This window comes from Spodoptera frugiperda, chromosome 1, assembly GCF_023101765.2.
Source record: "Spodoptera frugiperda isolate SF20-4 chromosome 1, AGI-APGP_CSIRO_Sfru_2.0, whole genome shotgun sequence".
NCBI lineage: Eukaryota > Metazoa > Arthropoda > Insecta > Lepidoptera > Noctuidae > Spodoptera > Spodoptera frugiperda.
In genome coordinates, this window is record NC_064212.1 from 2,757,086 (window position 1) to 2,767,730 (window position 10,645).

A 10,645-nucleotide genomic window follows, 5' to 3' on the forward strand; every position below is an offset into this window, starting at 1 on the left:
ATTTATTGAATCGCGGGCTAATTTTGACTAATCACTGATCAATTTGAATGACTAGCGTAGTACGGTAAGTCATTCAAGTATTTATCATTAATAATTTAGTATGATTTGTATGTATGATACCAAATCATTATAGGTTTTATGTGAATAACAATATTAACTAAGTTCCACTATTAGGCCGGGACTCCACCAAAGCGGAGACGAGACGAGCGGAGAGGAGATGTTTTTTAAACAACCAATAGAATTGAGTTATTGACACGTCTCCTCTCCGCTCAGCTTCAGTGGAGATCGCTGTGCGGAGATGTGTAATATTTGTATGTCGCGATGGAAGCGGAGATGTGAGCTGTGCGCGGACGACGCGCAGTGGAGACGAGAGATGTGAGCGGCGTGCAGTGAGCGATGTCACCCTCCCCCCTCTCGCCCGCTAGCAACCCGCAGAACCCCGCGCGCGCGCCGGCCGGCCATCTTGCTAGTCTACCTTTCGTGTCAGAATGCGTACTGAGCACTCAACGCCCCGCACCCGAGCTGAAAAACATCTCTTCTCGCACAGCACACAGCACACCGCACACATCTCCGCTTTGGTGGAGTCCCGCGAGCTGAAAAACATCTCTTCTCGCACAGCACACAGCACACCGCACACATCTCTGCTTTGGTGGAGTCCCGGCCTTAGAGTGCTTTTTCCACTGTTAGCTATGCTACGATGATCTAATAGCCAAGTTGTAAAACTATGTAACCGTTTCCACTGACACTAAGCTGTGTAGCTATGTGCTATGGAAGATGCGCAGCACGAGTATGTGATGCATCTATGTATACTAGGGAAGCCATCCACAACACGCATCTACAGCGCGCAACTTTCCATATAAAAACATAGCTTACCTGAGTCCGTTTCCACCAATGCTAAGCTGTGTGTACCACTGAATATGATTGGTGGAAGCCAAACGCATCCACAGCAACGTAGCATAGCACATCTCTGGTGGAAAAGCACCGTAACACTGTATATGTCGAAGTAAATACAAAGGAATGCTACTGCCATTCCTTTTCGATTTCGCAATGAATCAAAAAGCCTTTGACTGTACTCCAATGAATATACTTTCAATTCAAAGCCCATACGTAGAACAAAAGCCTTCATTCTCCCAGTAGACGAAAAACATGTTCAGGAATAGAGCCGCCAGTAGACAGATGCAGAAAAGCCTCACAAAGTCGCAAAGGCATTGCATCCGAATGCGGAAACCACTTTGTATTCACCCGGGAATCGATCCTACGGCCCTTGAGATGCAAATACGGTGACAAGATTGGAACTGGGTGGTCTCTTAACACAAAGTATGAATAAGACAAAGAGCGCTTCGGGCTCGCCAAAGTAAATACAATTACTAAAATAAATATTGTAATTTTCGTAAAATGATAATAATTATGAAGTAATTAAGAATGTCCACAAAAACGACAGCTTCAAGGGAATCTAATTAATAGTACACGTGTACAATAATTAACGTTGTAATTAAAATTTTATTCTGAAAGAAATTAACACAGATCTCGTCTGTTACTATGTTTAAATGGGAACAACGTTTTGCCTTCATTTATTTTACTTATTTTATTTTATTTAAAACTTTATTTTATATATACTGTGAAATTGGAAAGACTTAATACCATACATATTATATTACATATATTACAAAGATTGTGAAAAAAAAATATTTTTTAGTTAGACATACAAGTTAACCCTCTTATAAAATTTTAAGGTTAATCTTTAACATTATAAAAAAAAAAAACATTTGACTTGCGACTTTGTGCCAGCAAATACTATTGTCTTTTCTTCCATAGTTATATTTATTTAAATTTCTCTTCTACATTTTTAAATACTACTTATAAAAAACAAAATAATATTTTAAAAAAATATATAAGAACCTATATTTCAGAAAGAACTACCTTCGTGTCAACTTCTTCTTTTTGCCGTCACATTTTTGATAAAATGTATTCACCAAATAAAGTGCTTTTCTGTAACCAAAAATATATCAGCGCTCTATCAACCCTTCATACTCTAATTAGTGACTGCAATAGTGAGCCAATTTGTTGCAGTGATTTTCAGTCCTGAATTATGTTCAGCTACACTTTGTTTATTAGTTGTCGAGTGTAATGAGGATAGAGCCAGAAACATGATGCTAATTTTAGTTTAGATAGTAATTATCATCTATATGCTTTTGGAAATTAATTAAGTGCAAATGTACTTAAGCTACGGTAACCGCTTATCATACAGCCCGTAATCGTCGTAGCTACACATAGAAACATAAAAACTAGCTACTTAAAAAAACCACTAACATTGCAGTAACGCAATCATCGAAACATATTTTAGTTTGTGAGAAAGCCATGTTTCGGCACGAATGGGCCGGCCCAACGGAAGTGATACCACGGCCTCACAGAAAACCGACGTGAAACAACGCTTGCGTTGTGTTTCGTTGTGTGAGTGAGGTTATCGGAGGCCTAATTTCCCCAATCTCCCTAATTCTCGATTGTAATATACTATAAAAAAATAATACAATCATCAACACAATTTCAATCTTCTTTCAACACCAACATCAAATATTGGTAAAGCCACCTTTTCTAATTACTCCAAGGCATTGTCTGACACGTTTCCCCACGTTCTTTGTGTCTCATTGTCGCTGAACTTCCACGCTGCGTGTTATTAAGACATGTGTCATTAGCAAACGGGAAAGGAAGGGAAGCTGTGCCTCTTACAATGGGGGACACAAAGACAGCCATACTTCGATGATTCTGACTTGTCATGTGGCCCGGCTTTTGTCTTAGAATCTCTTGTCTTGAAATCTTTGTATATTTTTTTTACTTGCGGATTTGGTGTTTTCTTTTGAAAGGTAAGAAATTCTATTTTTTTTTGTTATTACCTGGTAAATGAGTAGATGGATCATCAGATGGTAAGCAATCGCCGCCGTCAATGGACACCCGAAACAATCGAGGCGTTACAATTGCGTTGCCGCCTTTTGGCGGTTCGGAATTTAAAGGTTGTTTGGCGGGAATCGCGGATTGGGAACCCCACTCATACAACGCAAGTGTTGTTTCACGTCGGTTTTCTGTAAAGCCGTGGTATCACTCAGCGTCAGAAGCATGGCTCTTCCACAAAAATAAACTGCCGAATCATGGTTACCAGTCCTCAGCAATTATTTTCAGGACAAAATCGCTACGGCACTAAGGAATAGTTTAAGTAATCATTAAATGTCTCCGAGTACGGCAGTTAATGTTCTATCAAAAAAACAACAACAAAAATCTCATCACAATAATCAACAGCAACACAAAAAAAAGGCAAAAAAATTTCGAAAAAAAGACTTTAATTACTTGGGCCTGCCGTAAAAACGTTCATCAAACAGGTATCAGACGTTATAAAAAGGTGAGTTTCCCTTTGTAACCTCGGAAATTCTTTAATCTTTCACCATCGCATAGAAATTTGATTAATAATCCCCGTGTTTTGTGACCGTGAAAAGAAATTTTTATTTTACGACAGTTTTAAGGTTATAAAAATTTGTTCTTTTATTTTTATCATTGTTAGCGCTCGATATTGTTTGATTTTTATTTTGTATTATTTTGGGGAGCTCTAAATAAAAGATGTGTCGTTGGTCGAGTGGTCGCAAGTGCGACTGCCGGGCTGAGATCTCGGGTTCTATTCCTGTGTTGGCAAAGTATACCTGGGTTATTTTCGGTTTTTCGAAAATTTCTCAGTAGTAGCATGGAGTTTGGAATTGTGCTCAGTATATGGCAATAGGTTCAACCCTTGTTACATGGGACTTAAATTAACACAAAGGTGAAAAGTGGATGTCCATTGTACAGCGGCAGTAAGTACCGTAATGTGCACTACTGCCTACCCCTTCGGGGTTAAAAGGCGTGACGATGCGACGACATGAAAGCTATGTATTTTATTTCTTTAAATAACTTTATTGCACATTAACTGTGAAATTGGCAGACTTAATCATAATGCCGTGGGGATTCTCTGATAGTAAACCATAGGATGGTGCAGAAAGGAGTGTTGTTAGAGGCTATTATTTAATTACTTTAACCGTTTTTTCATAAATAACTACTGAGACATTATCTGATGAAAACTATTGGATGATTAAGATTATGGATTGACTAGTTAGATTAAGGATTATTGAAATAAAAGGACGGAGCGTGGTTCAAACGATGAGCGGTTTAATTCGAGAGAGAGAGACGACATCTACAGTCATAAGTCACAAATTAGGATGCGTTCACAAATATATTTAAATTGGGACTGCGTTCATATTTCAACCTTATCACAAACCTCTATTACCACTAAACAAAACTAAAAGCACTATCCATAACCCGAAATACACACCAGCCATTTGATTTAACCACCGCCAATATCAATACGGTGCGTGCTAATACCACCATATTGCTGGAGCCACCATTTCACCGTTTATGGGAAACATTCTATTAGGACCATCCGGCATTATGGCACCGCCCTTTTACGGTCATCCTGCAGTGAAAATTGATGGCATGATCGAAATGTTACGATGAAAATTTACGATTGTTCGCACAATACGATTGTTGCCACTTTGAGGCTTCAAGGAAACAATTGTTTACTGTCTTAGTAGTAATTGTTTATTTTGGTGTTTGTGATAAAACGAGTTGTGATATTTTAAGGTTGGAGATGAAATTATGATCTATGTTTAACGCTTGCAAGCCATTTAATACAAGAAAACCATGTGAAATAACGCTTGCGTTGTGTTTTGTTGTGTGAGTGAGATTACCAGAGGTCCAATTACCCCTTCTTAAAACCCGATTCCCCAACAACCCTTAAATTCCTAACCCCCAAAAGGTCGGCAACGCACTTGTAGTTGTAATTTTAAATCGTATTTTTTTATAAAAATATAAACCAAATCTATGAAGGTCATGAAACACGCTCATAAGTTTAAAAAGTTTTAAACCAAAAAAATAAATCAAAGATATTACTTTTAAAGTACAGCCCTGGTATTTTAATTAAAGTCAATGTTGCTGTTGATGGATCCGGGTATTTTTATGTCTCATTTGAGACCTCACCTTTTTGCGTCTGATGTGCTGCCATATATCACTCCTGCTGGTCCCTGCAGACTGGCAGAAGTGTATTTATAGTACACCCAGTTTTCGCTGGTAATGTTTTTTGCACACTATAATAGATGGACAATTTTTTTTCAAATGGTGAGTACTTATCTATTTACCTACAATAAAATGTACAAATATATTTTATGCTGCAGACGTAAAGTTAAGCTGTATAATACAATTTTTATGTATAAAAAGAATAAATAAAAATACCAATTTGCATTGTGTCGAAAAATTCCTTCACGTCGATGCTGCATACTAAATATTATTGGAATAAAAATTGAACAAAATATTGCTCCAGTCGAATTATTTTAATACTTACTTGAAAAGTTCAGTTTTCGTTCCTTATCCTCACCTAATTATAATCAACTTGTCTTGCAATAAAGTTACTGATATTGAATTTGAAAAAACTTACTAAGAATTGACAAATGTATTCGCTTCGACTTTTATTTTCAATTTTTAAACACATAGAATAAACAAAACATGTCTACTGACAATGCACGTCAGATGGCCAGCACTAGTAACACATCGTGCAGATATTAGACCTTCAACATACTCACTTGTAACATGAAGACAGGAGGTTGTACCCTTCTGAAGCCACTCAAGCAAGGAGTTCCACTCCTTAGAGAGCTTAGAGGTCCGTATGTGGAATTTCGAAGCGAAACGCTTCGTGCAAATTGCAATTCAAATTGCTATCGGAATTTGTGTTCATGAACTGTATTCTACTTGAGATTGACCAATTAGAAATATCTGTATCTATTACTAACTTTGCATGCGACTTTGTCCGCGTGGAGTAGTGACTTTGGATAGTTTTCCCATAGGTCCTCCCCCGTAGCCCTAGTTGAGTAATATTCATGCACAATTTGAACTAAATCTGTGCAGTACTTTTTGAGTTTACACACATATAGACAAAAATTCTAAAAACTATATTTTTATATTATAACTTTCGTGAGATATACTAAATTAATTATTATGTTTTTCGGCTTTCTCACGTAATTATTAGACGATGAACTCGACTAGATTCGGTAGCAGCGCGACTGTCGCTGCATCGTGTGTCGTGGAATGTTGCTCATAGCATGGTTCGAAACTAATCGAATTCCTCGTCAAAAAATTACTTCATCACGCCCCAAGTATTGTTAAAAAAAATATTCAATGTACAGTTTTGATTTTCCACCTACTGCCACTTATACCTTTACAAGCTACTTACATTAAGACTACAAAATTACAATGAACGAAACAATTCTTAAAAGCAATAACATCACACTCAACAATCACGAATACTATAACACATCGAGATTTCGTTTCGAATTAATTCCCAAGGCACTCGATAAATCTTCAAAAAGCTTCAAATTGAACTCTTATATCTTATGTTAAAGGAAAAATACAGTAATAACGGGATAAAATTGACGTAATCCTTACATTATTGGATGGATACTCGCTCGGCGTGAGTGATATCTTAGATGTATCGAGCGGGATCAATGATAGGCTCGTTCGTAATGACGAGTTTTGTAGCCAACTTGAGAATAGTACTCTTGAAGTGTTGACGCTGTTGTATTGTAGAAGTGTGGGGTTATTGGACTGAATAGAATTGGGTTAGTGAGAAATATTGTCTTGAAAATCTATAAAATTGTGAAAGTTGAAGTCAAGTGTGGGATAACTATGCTTCGGCACGAATGGGCCTACTTGACTGTGAGTGGCCTCACAGAAAACTGACGGGAAATAACGCTTGCGTAAGGTTTTGTTCTGTAAGTGAGGTTACCAGAGGCCAAATTACACCCATTCCCCAACAACTCTTAAATTCCTAACCCCCAAAATGCCGGCAACGCACTTGTAACGCCTCTGGTGTTTCGGGTGTCCATTGCTTACCACCAGGTCCGTCGGCTCGTTTTCCGGCTTATACCATAATAATCTTCACATTGTAAAGTGAAAACGTATCTAATTTAAATCAATCTTCAATTAATCCAGTCCTCACAAAGCGACAAAGCGAGCACAAACACAAAGTCCCACTAATAAAATGAGTTGCATTAAAAAAGAATCAAACAAAGAATAATTGAGTTGGAAAGTGGTGAATGGCGACGTAAAATCACAAGGATACCACACCGGGGAACTTGAGAGGTGGAAACATTTGGACGGAGAATTGGTTTGTAAACGCTACGGTTATATTTTATTGGTGTTTTATTTGAATCACAGGACTGCACGGTTAGTGGTAGCTGGGCAGTGCAACGTGTAGCGGTTCCGATTCCCGCACGGAGCAGATCATTATGTGATTCACTAATTGTTGCTTCAGGTCTGGACGTCATGTGCATTTGAACTTGTATGTTTGTTAAGGATACCACGACATAGGAGTGTATGGTAACTTGTTAAAAAAATGAGATGTGTGTTGTATTGCTTGTAGTTAAACGTTTAACCTTTTTTTTAAACATCCAAATGCGTCGATTTATCACGAGACGTATGGCTAGCCATACGTCTCGTGATAAATCTCAGAGTCGGATAAAGTGTTATAGGGGTTGCGATTTTCTGTAAATTGTCAATAGTTTCCTGTTGTTATCGAGAAATTGTTGACTGAAAACTCATTAACACTTCGTCGATCTGGAAGTCGAACCCGGGTTCCCTTGCTATTTATTTGCGACAGGTTTAAAAACTTTTTATATTCTATAAGAATAAAAATGTTCAAGTTCCAGCCCAAAACATTCACACCTATGTCGCCTCCATCTACAGGATGTTAAATAATGCTCTATTGTAATCGAGTTGACATTTCATCCCCCGTCGCGACCTCCAACTCGACTCGTTATTAATCGATTCTTCACAACATCTAAATTATTATCGAGACCTGTTTGAATAACTTTTATCGCTGTTTTTTCAGTTACATTGAATAATTTCTTTCTAGCTTTCTAGGAATTGTTGAATTTAAGCCTTTTTATATCGTGAACTGTTTGTTTTTTATTGATTGCTTATTATTACAAATTAATAGAGTAGCTCCCAGACTCGTTCCCTGGATCGGGATTATTTACGATTACGACTTACGATTTACGGAGTCTCGAATCAAAATCGGTATTTGGCAATTGATCTTTCTTGACTCGATCATTGACTTCTATACGTATATCAAAAGGTCTATGAAGTTTTATTTTTTTATGTAAAATCATCCATTAATTTCTCTTTCCTTGGGCAAGGCGAGAGGGAGTGTCAAACTCTTACTGACTAAAAACTTAACCTCGCTACTCCTGCATTTTGAGCCGAAGCCCCGGTAACCCGCTAGGCAGTCCGCAGCTTGGGAGCCAGTGAAGGTATACTGTTGGACTATGAGCCTCCTGTTTATAGAGTTTGTTTTTTATAGAGCATTGCTTTTAGTCAGCTGTTACGATAACCCACGAACCATTACGATGCTCACGTAAAGAATATGAATAGTGACCAATGCATCCTACTTTGTCATGAACACACAGCTTATGCCAAGTAATACGCGTAGAACAAAGACTATGTAACGAATATAAAAGCCTGCAATAACCAGCACTCACATACAAAACATAATTTACTCGAAAAAAAAAAGTAAAAATAAAAATTCAGCATTCAGCATAGCATTGCAAACTTGCACTTTTATATCCATCATCATTATCTTGAAGAAATATAAGGAGCTTGCTTTTATATTTCAGTAGTTTCAGCTGCAGGCGATAGCATACTGAAGACAAAATAGAAAACGTGTTATGAAATATTATTGTTGTTCGGAGTTTGCGAATGGATGGCTTCATTTGTTACACTCAACACGAACTGGTATGGCTGAGGAGGAGGGATTTTAAGGCTTTATTTGGCTAGTGAAGATTTTTAGATTGTTTTAAAATGAATTTGAGTGATTTTCAGTGATTTAAAAACAAAATCGTGATGTTTTGATACTACAATTACTAACATGAATGATTCATAAATATAGCTAACATTTTTTAAATTAATAAAACATTATAGAGGTTACAGGGCACCTTAGATGGATATATATCTACCAGATTGGCGGTATATTAAAGAAAGGCCATATTAAAGGTATCCTTAACCGACGATCGTGCATAAAAACAATGATGACTATTTGATGAAGCGAAACAGGTATCTAAGATTTGTAGCAATTTGTGTTTTATAGACTCTGTCTACCCCTATGGGAGACAAGCGTGAGGTTATATGCGTGTGTATGTATGTATGTTGTATTGCACTGTGATTTTGTTATTTATATGCAGTTATATGATTGCTTTACATTAAAGAAAGCGAATAAAACGAAACTTATTCCATTTCAACAATCACAGATAACACACAAAGTTATCAAAAAAACCAACTCTCACCGAAAAAAATATAAAACACACATCACTAATAGGAGTTAATAAAATATTAAAACAGCCTGTATCTATGTGAAAACACAGACATGGTTTAGAAGATGAATTTAATCTCCGTTTAGCATTAACTAAAGAGTACCAAATAATGAGAGGTATAAAGTGTATGAATACAAAATTAATTCTGAATAAAATCATATTAGGTGTTACCCAACATTTAGGTAAAATATTACACGAGGGTAAATCCATAAGACATGTTGAACATGTTTATAGGTACAGCGTGTGTTAATATTAAATTCTATTTTTATGTTTTATTGTTATCCCCGTCTGCGTGGTATTTGATGGTTTTGATATACAGGTAGGATATAAAATATTAGAAAGATTTATCCTGTCTTAGTTTTCTTCATAGTAATGTTTTATTCGTCATAGCATAACAAATACCACACCACAGGAATAGATTTAACTAACTCGCTAAAAATTAAAAACTTTTCAAAGGTATCTCTAACACACTGTCAGAGACAGTGAGACAGTCCGCTAAGGGTGCTTTTCCACTAGAGATGTACTATGTAGCTATGCTATGAAGAAGTAATAGCTAAGCTGTGAAACTATGTGACTGTTTCCTCTGATAATAATAAGCTATGTAGCGATGCGAGGAAGACATACAACGTGTATGCGATGTATCGATAGTATGGGAGGCATCCATAGCACGCATCTTTCTATATAGAAAAACAAAACTTAGCTGAGTCTATTTCCACCAGTGTTAAACAATGAGTACCAACGAATATGATTGGTGGAAGTCAAACGCATCCACAGCAACGTAGCATATCTGGCACATCTCTGGTGGAAAAGTCAATTTAATCCTAATTTACTTGTACATAAAGAACCCCTATTTTTTTCTTGACACCATCAGTACGGACATTTAAACATACATACAAATCAAAATCACGACCTCCTTTTTTGATATCAACAATCGCGCTCTAAACGCCCGCCCTATACGTCGTGGCCGTGAAAAATTAAGTACTTTTTATTTATTCACGTGTTCCAGGGTAAAAGGTTATGGTTTTGTGGTCATCCATATTGTATGAGGATTACATGTTTTTGTGGTCAGCACCGAACCGCTGGTGGTAAGGTTTTTAATCTCTTCGGTATTGCAGTCTGAGTTATATTTACTTATATGAATTTAAGTGTGGGAGAGCTATGCCTCGGCACGAATGAGCTCGACCGGAGTGATACCACGGCCTCATAGAAAACCG